Below are 13,239 nucleotides of genomic sequence, written 5' to 3'. Positions count from 1 at the left end.
CCCAAACCCTAACATACAAATATTTCATGTTTAATACAAAATAAGATTTATATATTTATTTAATATACATAAAAGAAAATGAAAGTTGAAAGAAAACAAAATGGGGAGAGTGCAAATTGCAATATTGAAGGTGAAAAAAGGCATATTAAGTGGGTCATTTGCCAAGGTAAGACATATACCAACTAAGTGGGTCAAATTCTAAATTGCAACTAAGTGGCTCACGTATTACAGGCCAGGGAGGGAGGGTTTAAATTCTAAATTGCATTCCAGGGAACGGAGTGAATGATCGATAGAGAAGGCTCAACTGATCAAGTGGATGAAAGTGGAGACCTGAGGGGTTTTTGGCTGGTTTAGGTTAGAAGGGAGACAACATATAGACATTGACATAAGACAAGTACCAGCAACTAGTTCGCCAAGGTAAAACTTTGTTAGTTTGCAAAGTGTGGTTCATCAAGATGCTACGGTTCTGTGCATCTATATTTGATAATGGAAAGTGGGTCAAGATTCATTATCAAAGGTTTTGTGTATCAAGATCCTTTGTTAGAATAACATTACCTTCTTGTACTCTTTTGTTGAAGCAACATGAACATGAAAGTTCTGTGCATCTATATTTGAACATGATTCTACAACTAAAGCCAATGAAAGCCAATGCAACTAAATCAATTAGAGTCTCATTACTAAGATGGAGAATGCCAGGAAGAGGAAGGAAAGTAAATACAAGAAAGATTTGTAGATGTTCAACATAAAACAAGAAAAACAAAAAGAAATTTCAACCTGAGAAACGGAAGGATCGAAGAAGATGTTCGATTCAGTGGAGAGCTTCGGACGAAAGGGCTTCGGATGAGAGGGCTTCGCCGGAGAGCTCTTCGTCTGAGAGAAGATGGGTCGAAATGTTCGGTAGAGAGGATTCAGGGTTGCGGCAGAGATGTTTTGGTGGAGAGAGTTCGCGTGAGGAAGAGGGCTTCAGCTGAGGAGGAGGGCTTCGGCTAGGGCTTCGGTTGAGGAGGAGGGCTTCGGCTAGGGCTTCGGCTGAGATGGAGGGCTTCGGCTAGGGCTTCGATTGAGGAGGAGGGCTTCGGCTGAGGAGGAGGGCTTCGACTAGGGATTTGGTTGAGGAGGAGGGCTTTGCCGGAGAGGGCTTCAACGGAGAGAAGATGGGCGAAGATGTTGGCTGAGAGGAGCTGCGGCAGGGAGGTTCCGACGAACGAGTGAGGAGGTAGGCGCGATTTTAGGCTTTCGGCAGTTCGGGGGAGTTCGGGCGTGAGGATATGTTTCGGGCGTGAGGAGATGTTTCGCGGGCAGATGAGGATGCGCGGAAAAATATTCGCGGGAGGTTTGTTTCAGCGATAAATTTTTGGTTAAATATTTAGAAAATTTTAAAGATTATTAACAGCGCATATTGCATGCTGCTAATATTTTATAATATTTATTCACAACATATATTTTTTGTACGTTGTTATTTATATATATAATAATTATTAATAGCGCGCTCCGCGCGCTGTTAATATTAAGTTTTAATAGCGCACTTTGCACGTCATAGAAAAAGTTTATTAACATCGTAAATAATATCTATTCACAGCATACTTTTTTTTACGCCATTATTTATATCTATAATAATTATTAACAGCGCGCTCCGCGCGCTGTTAATAATTATGTTTTAACAGCGCACTTTGCACACCGTAGAAAGGTGTATTAACAGCATACTTTTTCTGCACGCTGTCATTTATATAAATATTATATTATCCGCAGCACACATAATTAGGCACGCCGTAAAAACTATTATTAACGGCATGCTTTAATTGCACGCCGTTGATGATGCGCTGCGGAAAGTCATTTTTGTTGTAGTGAGTTGTTCAACCGCTTTGGATTAACAACAGTCTTGGCTGTAACCAAGTTAATTTCTGGTCTCCTTTTTATTTATGCTCATTTTACTTTTTATTAGTGTTGCATTTTTTTAGTTGAAAGATTTGAGGAAGGTATACTCTTATTTTGCAGGCAATTCATTGCTCTCTTACCGGCCCCGCTGCACCAACAGTTCCTTTCACTTGTCTTATACCCACTTGATTCAGGATATGATCTATGTGTCTTGTCCCCACTAGGCTGACTATGTCACACCTAGTCCAAGTAATACTTTCTCATTCTGTGAATTCAAATTACTCGTATATCTATACAAGAATCTCGTACTCTTAACATGTGATGCTTTGGCCAAAGACATTAAGTAATAATTCTAACGAGTGACTATAGGATATACGTCTCCTGACAAGGAGTAGTGAATCTTTTGTGGGCTATCCAAATACCTTCGGACACTTCAACTTACACCCAATCATCCCAGGTCCACACCTCAATGAGATGCTTACTTAAGATGTCAAAGTATAAGTCTCCATGACTAAGATGACTTGTATTCTTTTCCCCCTTATGTTAAGGTTGGTTTGATGTTGAAATCAAAGTTTTTTTTTTTTTGATATTTGGATTTTTTTCCCCCGATTCTTGGCTACTGGATATGTTTTGCGATGTCACTATCTGGGGATTTATGATCTCTCCTTAGTGAGATCGGTTTGATATCTGTAATGTGCACCCATTATATCAATCGTGATGCATAAATCTTCTATTGTTATGGTTCTTGTTCTTGAAATTTTGCCCAAAGAGGCCTCTTTCTAGTTTGCATTAGTTAACTCAAATGCTCCTGCTTACATGGATCACTGGTACAAGTCATTGTCATAGTTTAAGGTTTTTGAAGATCTTTGATTTCTACGGAGGGTCTAGATTCAAGATTATGCTTAGTATGTTATGATTCTTCTTCCTGGAATGCTGAAATGAACCGTATTACTAAGTACAATGGCAGAAGGATTCCAATAGCTCTCAGCAGAAACACCTGTGGCACATACCGCAAATACTGTTTATCTCAACAAATTGAATTGGTTAAATGTATTTTATTCTTAATAACTCTATTAATGTTCAAACATTTGAGGATAATCATATGTATATCAGTGGCGTAGCCAGGATTTTAGACCAGAAGGGGCGATTTTTAAAATTCTAAATATTAGTATAAATCAATTTTCACTCTCTAAAAGTTTAAATTTTGAATTCAATAAGTTAAAAATGAACTCAAATTTGAAATTTTTTTAGTTTAGCCCTTGATTTTAGTTAACACAACGATCTGTCAATCCTTAGACCTTATCTATGATTCAAAGTTGAAGAATCATTTAGGTGGAAAAGGCAAAGGAGAAGGATGTAGTAGAGGGGATGATGACCTATTTGAAGTAGGTATATCTCATATTTTCTTAAAATACCTCGACATTCATATTTCACCTAATTTATCATTAGAATAATATTTTAAACACATAGTTACTTAATTTAATGACTATCTTTTTTCCAACCATTCAAAAATAATAATAAAATTGATAGTAAACAAATAACATACTTGACTAGCAAATAAAAACATGAATATGAAATTTTAACATTATATATTTTTTTAGCACTTTAATCTGTAACGAAAAAGATCAAACAAGAAAATTTCACCATAATCAAAACGTGTTTGCTGTGGAGAATTGGTGTAGCGACGATGACGATACTCGTAGCAAACAATGGCAGTATTGGCAATAATATCGTGTGGTGATAATAATGTGGGTGGTTGTGGCAGAGGGGAAAACACAAGGAAAAAAAATAAAAACACGATATTGAAGACAAATAAAAAAAATGGGAGGGAGAGGGGAAAAAGAAATCGGGGGAGAGAAAAAAATAAAACATGGTTAGTTTTTCATTATATTTTTTAAATATAAAAGTCCATAGATTTTTAAAATTTATAATAAAGTCTTTTTATTTTTTTCCCAATGTATAATTTGTTTTTCTTAAATTTCAGGGGGTGCGGTCGCACCCCCAAAGCTCCACCTAGCTACGCCCCTGTGTATATGCTTAACCATGGGTAAAAAGTTGCTTAAGGTTTTTGCTATTTTCTCCCTTATTTACTTATTTTTGTTTGAAGATTAATTGTACATCTTTAAAAAATCCTAATTTTACTTGTTTCTTGTTCGTTGTGTTAAAATCTTGTTGTATAATTTAAAATTGTTTTGAAGGTAATTGTTGGCTCATTTCTAGCTAATTAGTAATTGTAACAAGAATGGACAAAGAATAGATGTCAAAGGATGGACTATCATGTGAATATAATATTGGAGTAGAGTCTTTCTTGCAATTTGCACTGGGAAATGCTGACGATCCTAATGCAATACCTTGCCCATGTGCAAGATGTGGTAATATAAAGAAGAAAACTATTGAAACTATAAGGGAACATTTGTATTGTAACGGTATAGATTTGACATATCATACATGGATATGGCATGGGGAAAGATCTATGATAGGGAACTCAATGAATGGTAATGATCGAGTAGGGCAAGATGGACACAAATCTTTTGCTGAGGAGCCTATAGATATGGTGCAGGCTGTATATGATAGTTATGCTGAGAATCCAAGCCAGTTCAATAAGTTACTTGAAGATGTCAAAAAATGTTTATATCCTGGATATACAAAATTCACAAAATTATCTACAGTTATGAAATTATTTAACTTGAAGGCAAAATATACCTAGAGTAATAAAAGTTTCACTGATCTATTTCATTTTTTTAGAGACATGCTTTCAGATTATAATGAATTGCCTTTATCTTTGTATGATGCAAAGAAAAGCTTACGTGCATTAGGGATGAACTACGTGAAAATTCATGCTTGTCCTAATGTTTGTATCTTATACTGGAACGCGTATGAAAATTTTGCCTATTGCCCTATTTGCGGGACATCAAGGTGGAAGTTGAGCAATAAATCTAAGGTAAAAGAAGGAGTTCCTGCAAAGGTCTTGTGACATTTCCCACTTATTCCAAGATTTTAAAGAATGTTTTGGAATAAGATGATATCCAAGGAGTTAACTTGGCATGATGATAAAAGAATTCGTGATGGATACTTACGTCACCTAGCTAATGCACCTTCTTGGAAATTAGTTGATCGCATGTGACTAAATTTTGCTTCTGAGCCAAGAAATCTGAGATTGGCTATATCAGCAGATGATATCAATCCTCATAGTTTGATGAGTTCTGCATATAGTTGTTGTTCAGTTTTAATGGTCACATATAATCTTCCACCATGATTGCGTATGAAGAGAAAATTTGTTATGCTTACTTTGTTGATATCTGACCCTAGACAACCAAGAAATAATATTGATGTTTACTTAGCACCTTTGATTGATAACTTAAAATGTTTATGTGATAGAGGTGTTGAAGCATATGATGCATATCGAGAAAAAATTTTTTCTCTTAAAGCTGTTTTACTGTGGAAAATCAATGATTTTCCTACATATAGGAACATGTCAGGATGTGTTGTGAAGGGATATCATGCATGCCCCATTTGTGCAGAAAAAACTTATTCAACAAGGTTGACACATTGTAGAAAAATGCCATATGCAGGCCATAGAAGGTTTCTACCTTTAAGTCATCTTTATCGAAGGCAAAAGAAAGCATTTAATGAGAATCAAGAGTTTAACCCTGCACCAAATCCATTGAGTGGCCATGAAGTTTTGAAAAGAGTTGAAAGAATTAATTATCATTTGGGAAAAAATAGTGAAAAGCTACAGTCAAAGAGGAATGATGAAGAAACGTGCTGGAAAAAGAAATCAATATTCTTTAAACTTGAGTATTGGAAAGACCTACATATTCGATATGTTCTTGATATAATGCATATTGGAAAAAAATATTTGTGAAAATCTCATCGGTACGTTACTTGACATTCCAGGAAAAATAAAAGATGGAGTCATAGCAAGATTAGATCTTATGGAAATGAATTTAAGAACTGAATTGGCACCAAGAATTGGGGAGAAGAGAACATTTCTACCAACTGCCTGTTACACTCTAAGTAAAGATGAGAAAAGAAGTCTTTGTAATTATTTGTCAGGAATAAAGGTCCCTGAAGGTTACTCATTTAATATTAAAAACCTTGTGTCGATGAAGGATTTGAAACTTGTTGGCCTTAAGTCACATGACTATCACATTTTAATGCAACAATTACTTCTAGTAGCCATTCGCGGTGCCTTGCCAAAATATGTTAGAGATACTATCACTCTGTTGTATTTCTTCTTCAATGTGTTATATAGTAAAGTAATAGATGTCTTAAAGTTGGATGACTTGCAAAGAGAGATTGTGATGATATTGTGTTTGCTTGAAAAGTATTTCCCCCCTTCATTTTTTGATATAATGATTCATAACTGTTCATCTTGTGTGGGAGGTAAAATTGTGTGGACTCGTTTGGTATAGACACATGTACCCATTTGAAAGATACATGAAGATTTTAAAAGGTTATGTGCGCAATCGCAATCGGCCTGAATAGTGTATAGCCGAATGTTATATTGCTGAAGAGGCTATGGAATTTTGCTCAGATTTTTTGTCTAATGTTCACACAATTGGGATACCATCATAGCATAGCGAAGTAGAACGTACTAAGCCATTATCGGGAGCAATAGTGCACTCCGCTAGTTATGATGAATTGCAACAAGCACATCGTTATGTTTTGGCGAACGATGATGAGATTGATCCTTCTATCGAGTAAGATCTCCAACTTATCAATACTTTCATGCGACTTGAATACATTCTATTGGTTTATTTATTTGAAATATTTCCATTAGGGCATACATGGTGGATTTGAGAGCAATATTTCCTCATAAAGCTAAGTCTAAAAAGTGATTACAAGATGAGCATAACCGAATGTTCAGTAACCGGTTGCATGATATTGTACGTTCCAAAAGTACTTGGTATTAGCATATATACAACTCTTGGTTATTACACAAAATATAAATTTTATTATAATGTTAAATATAGGTTGAACGTGCAGTTTATGATTCCACCCTTTAAATATATGAAAGATTGAAGTGGATAGTTCGCAAACCTAGCAAGAAAGTGTTAAAATATTTTAGTTATTTGATTGATGGGGTTACTTATGCTACGAAAGAATGTGATGATGTACGAGTTACTCAAAACTCTGGAGTAAGATTAGTCGCAAAGACAATGCAAGTTGCTAGTGCAAAGGATAAAAATTTAATTTTGTCAGACATGATTTTTTATGGAGTTATTGAAGAAATATAGTCACTCGATTACCACAAGTTCAAATTCCAATGTTTAAATGTAATTAGGTGGAGAATAATAATTGTATTAAAGTAGATGATCTTGGTTTCATGTTAGTAAATCTGAAAAGAATTGGATTCAAATCAGATTTTTTTTATCTTGGGAAGTCAAGCAAAGCAAGTATTTTACATTGAAGATCTTGTATGGAGTGTTGTACTTGCAACTCCTAGTAGAAAGTCATTTGAATATGCAAATGGGGATGAATTGGAAGACATTGTAATCCACTATCAATCTGTTACCAGAGTAGATGACAATGAACCCCCATGCCTTTGTGAAGATTGTAATGAGACTTGGGTCGATAATGTTTAACTAAATATATTTTTCTTTTGAAGATTGTTTGTAAACAATATTGATATGTATCTTGTTTTTGAATATGATTTTATAGACAATATTGAATTTCTATTTTTTTCTGTGTGTATGTTGATTTTCTTTTGAAGATGAATTTCTTATTGTGTATTTTTTTTAATATTGATATGCTTTGTCATCTTTTTGATTAATAGATTAGATCGGGACTCTATGACATCTTTTTGAATTTGGAGCGTGTGATCTTCTCCAACTGAAGGGGCACAATCTTATTTAATGGATTAAGTATCAAGTAATGGTATACACTTAGACACATTCAATAGTATTCTCCCAACGGAGTCACTGCTATTATTTTGTGTGACCAAAGGAAAATCAACTATTAATTTTATTTGTCATAAAGTTAGGATGACATGATAATAAAATTAATGGGTTACACCCTACTCTTACAAATGTTGAATTTGTATACGTCCACGCTAACGTGCTATGCAATATTTACGGTGTTTTGAGGTGTTGGTAAATTTAAATAGTATTGTTTGAGGAATCAATATTATTCTAAATTTAGAGTCCTGACCAAAATTTATTTTGTGATTCTTAGGATGACTTTCAACCCATTGGCCATTATTCTGAAAGAAAATAGACTTACTGGTCCCAACTATATAGATTGAAAAAGAAACCTAGATATTGTCTTAACTGCTGAAAGTTATAAGTTTGTACTGTCAGAGGTATGCCCAGATACACCTAATGGTGACTCTACCCCAGAGGAGATTGAGTATCATAAGAAATGGGTAAAAGTAGATGAGATGGCGCGGTATTGCATTTTGACTTCAATGTCAAATGTATTGTAACATCAGCATCAAGATTTACCAACTGCTTATGATATAATGAACAATCTCAAAGAACTCTTTAGGCACCAGAGTCGGACTGCTAGGCAAGAGATAATGAGAAAATTAATGACAACCACCATATCTGAGGGGACACCCGTAAGGGATCATATCCTCAAAATGATGGCTTATCTGAATGAAATACAAGTCCTTAGAGGAGAAATCGATGGGGAAACCCAGGTCGATATAATTCTCCAAACGCTACTCAGAAGTTTTGAGCAGTTCCGCCTGAACTATAACATGAATAAAAGAGAGCATACGTTGGCGGAACTTCTGACAAAACTACACCATATAAATAATATTATTTCTCAACTTATCGGACCTATTGATTTAACGAATAAATCTCACCCTTTGATAAATTAAAGAAATAAATACTAAGTATATATGTTTGTTATTATATCAGGATTAAGAGTACGCACATCCATAATAACAGAGGTTCTGTTCTTTTATGCAGACAGTATAAAGAAACAACATCAAATGATCCTGCTCAATACACACATAGTGTACTAGTGTAATTTTATAGTCAAGATAAATTAATACCAAATTACACTACAATCATTCTAATGGTTTGTCTCAATCCATCTTGGTTGTGAGCTACTATTTATAATTTATAAGGAACTGATAACATGATATTCTGTGTGACACTACACACCATGTTATCTACAATATAAATTAAATGAACAAGTATATTTAACTAAATGCAGATATTTGACCAATGTGATTCTTATTTCAAAATAAATGTTTATACAAAATCTAGGCTTTTAGTATACATTCTATCACTTTCTTCTAGGGGAGCCCATGATAGGGCTCGGTTAAAGGGGATTGGCGCATTACGAGTGTCCCTATAGGAGCCGATCGGTCTCCTATTTGGCTCCCAAGCAGAAAGTTGATCCCCTCGATCTTTCCTTTCTCTTTTAGCCTGTTGATCTATTGCAGAGTCATCAAGCTCATGCGTTGGTCGATCAGCCAACGCCTATTGTTGTTGCTCCAATATCTTGATCACTCGAGCTTATATTAGTGCATCGAAATCCTCTTGCATCAGCGTCACTGTTGTAAGTCGTCTAGCACCTTCCATCTCCTTATTTGGATATAGGTCACGTTCCTACAAACGACGCCAAATTGATCCTGTTTGAATGAAGGAAGTTGGAAAGCCAGGGATGGGGTGACTACCAACGGGATGAAGACCTCAATTCTGCAAAACAAAACTAAACCAGGAAGGGGTCCCTGGTGTTGGCTTTCTGACGCTCAAGTTAGAATCAAAAAGAGAATAAGTATTTGAGAAATAAATGAATCTTGTCTTCCCTTATACTCGGCGTACTCTTTTATACATTTCTTTGTGATCGTTCATCTGCCCTTATTTAATGATATTAATTGTCAAAGGAAAGCTTCTTTGTCTTGACTTCTATGCATTAATGATAAATGGAGTGTTCTTCTTATTCTTGACTTCTTCGTATTTAATGATGATAGACGGAGTGTTCTCTTTTGTTTTCTCGTCTCCTCCTGTGTAGTATTATTCTTGTGCCAGACGGGTGGTCTGAGCAGCACACTTTCCTGTCGGACGGTCGGTCCGAGTGGCTCGTTTACCTGTCGACCAAAATAACCAACTACGGGTTGTCCATTCATCCTACCGGCCCATGATGTCTATTTGTCTGACCGGCTGGGTGATCCACTCAGCCACTCATTTGCCGACCGGATAACTAGATAGCCACCTTTGGCCAAGGCTCTTCCCGTAAGCCTCGACATTGACCGCCTTGACTCTAACCGATACTGTGTCAATTAACCCATGACAGGTGGGCTCCCCTTTATCACCGCATCAATATTGATGAAAGTATTAATGGTAGATATTTCATTTTATTAGTTTATATAACTGTTATGGTTATGATTAATTTTATTTTTTATTTTGACTAATGCATCAATAAGAAGTGGAGATATACCCTACACCTCATTATGAGAAGTTGTTTGAGTGTTTCGCTTATAACAGAGCAAATAGTCAAGGAGCTTCAACTGCCACCAAAAGAAATGATGAAATTATTCAAGAGGAAGAACAAAAGGATGATGTACATGTGAGTTCTTAAGTGGGCCTTGATAGTTCACTATTTGGCAAGGGATTAAAGAAGAGAAAAATTGCATTTGTTGATGCATACGAGTAAGAAAAGTTTAACCCTCGACTTAAGTATTAAGGAGGTTGTTGCTGCAATTGACCATTTAAGTTCAGTTATAAAGTCATTTTGTCAACAAAAGTTAAATGAGAAACTCTACAAAAATTTAGTTTATGTTGGTATTCTAGATGAAAATATACTTGATCTCTATCTATTCCTAAGAAAGAATAAGGAGAAGATGATTCTTGTTATGAAATGTCCCGTGGAGGAGAGACTAATTTTGAATTGTGATGTTTTGAATAATTGCAATTTGTAGGATTTGGATAAGCATTAAAAGTAGGGTTATAGACTTATTAGTAATTATTAGCATATGAAAGTTGGTTTAATTTTTTAGTTGGTAATAATTTTGTAATAATTATAAATTATTTCTAAGTAATGTTTTTTTATTATAATATATGATAATGGTATAAATATTTTGATTTTAATATATGACAACATTCTCAAGACATCTAGCTTTACATTCACCAACATTTTAGTCTACTTGCATGTAATGTTTTTCCCACACTTTATCCCACTTGTATGTAGTATTTTTCTATTTCTTTCATAAAAACTCTTATGTGAATGTTAAAAATACATTATGTATGTTCTTTTGCATCATAATTTTCTAATAATATAAAAATATTTTTTAAAAATAAAATAAAAATATTGGATAATGAGATCATTCTAAATATTGTTAATATTTTCTTAGTTCAATAAAGAATTTTAAAAATTTTTATCTAAAAATGAAAAAGGGTATTTTAGACTATATATTATTTAATTTTCTTCCCGTCGTTATAAGTAAATGATGTAATAGGTTGATCTCAATCATCTTCTCAATTAAAGTAAGCAAGCTCACCAATTCCTTTCTTTTTCCTAGGGAATTCTTTTCACCATTGGTTTTTTTTTCCTCAAGTGGTTGAGCTCAAGTTTTCAAATGTTTGAGTTCGGTTCTTACTTACGTAGGTTAAGCCACTTAAACGTGATTTAGAACATCCATTATAAATTTCTCTATATATCTCTGGAATTTAGGGCAAACCATTCATTTTATTAAATTTAGACAATCATTTTTCATTACATATTATATTAATTATCCTAAAATTTTCATTATTTTTTTATTATTTTTTATCTTTTTTCTATTTAATTATTTTTTTCCTCTATGTAATATCTAATTTTCATTACTTAATTTATTCCTTTATTTTTTTTTAGAAAAATTTTACTTAAAATATAAAATAAATTTTATATTTAGGAAGTTAATATGGATACTTTGAAAATATCCATTCAACTTCAACTCTAGTAGTAACACACCCACTGGGTCAAGGTAATCTAGGGCTCAAGGCATAGGCCATTAAGGTCTATGTCTACGGTCCCTATTACCCTATTATATATATATATATATATATATATATATATATATATATATATATATATATATAAAATATTGATTTAGATATTAAATATTTAAAATTATAATTAAAATAAATTTTAGTCCAGATTTATTTTCATCGATAATTTTAATTTTTTACTAGTTAAATTATATTTGATCAATAATTTTTAATTTTTAGATTTAGCCAATAATTTTTTATTTTTTTATAGATTAAAGTTAAATTTGATCGTTTTTATTTTTTTTACTCGTATTAGATTTGATTGATAATTTTAATTTTTAATATTAAAATTAGATTTGGTTGATAATGTATTTTTATTTTTTATTAAAATTTGATTCATAATTTTTAATTGTTTACTGAAAAAAATTTAATTTAATAATTAAAATTAAATCTTGTTAATAAATTAAAATGTTATACTTAATTGATATTTTTTATAAAAATACTTTTTAAAGTCTTTCAAAACCATATTTAACGTTGTACTATTATTTCTCTCTACTCCTTTATTATCATTTTTTTACCATTATTATTATGTCTTTGTTCTTCGATGTGTTATTATGCACACTTCTTTTTTAATAATTTGTCATTGATATTTACTAGCTAAATATTTTTGACTAAATAAATTTAATTGATGATTTATCCAAATTAAAATTGATAAAAGACAACTTGGTTCACGAAGGTCCTGTCAATGTGGGATCCTAAGGAAAGGTCTATTGTACGTAGTATTTTTATTTACTAGATTATTACTCGAACCTATTACATATAGGTCACACAATAATAATTTTTACCGGTTTTGTCAAGACTTACCTTCATCAAAGTTAAAATTAATTAATATTTTTTTTAAAAAAATAATAATTAAAATGTATATTAATAATATTATAATAATTTATTAATCATTGTCGAATTAATTAACATAAAATATTTTTATTTTTTAATAAATTTTACTAATAAAAAAATGAGATTTGACACCCGACGTATTACTATGTAATATTAAAGTAAGGTATTACTATGTGACCTAATTGGTCATTCCTTCCGATTATATAAATAATCATTGACAATGTATAAAATTATTCTTTTAAATTTTATTAATAAAATTAAATGTCTCTAATAATATTTTTAATATTTATTTTTTAAAAAAATATTAAGGCTTTAAATTTTTTTTCAACCTAAAACCTCCATAATAATTGAGACGGCTCTGGTATCACATCATTGATGCTCCTAGTAACTTTACATTTGCTCTTGGATCCCCCTCCATAATCTCCTCAATCAATATGATTAGTATTTGTCAAATATTAAAACTATAATTAATCCTAATCACGGAGGAACTAATTTTCAGTAATCTTTCACTTTTTTTATAATGTTTGTTGATGCGTTATGATAGCGG

This window comes from Zingiber officinale, chromosome 11A (assembly GCF_018446385.1).
Source record: "Zingiber officinale cultivar Zhangliang chromosome 11A, Zo_v1.1, whole genome shotgun sequence".
Lineage (NCBI taxonomy): Eukaryota > Viridiplantae > Streptophyta > Magnoliopsida > Zingiberales > Zingiberaceae > Zingiber > Zingiber officinale.
The sequence above is the reverse complement of the archived record's forward strand: the minus strand, read 5'-3'. Positions refer to the sequence as shown.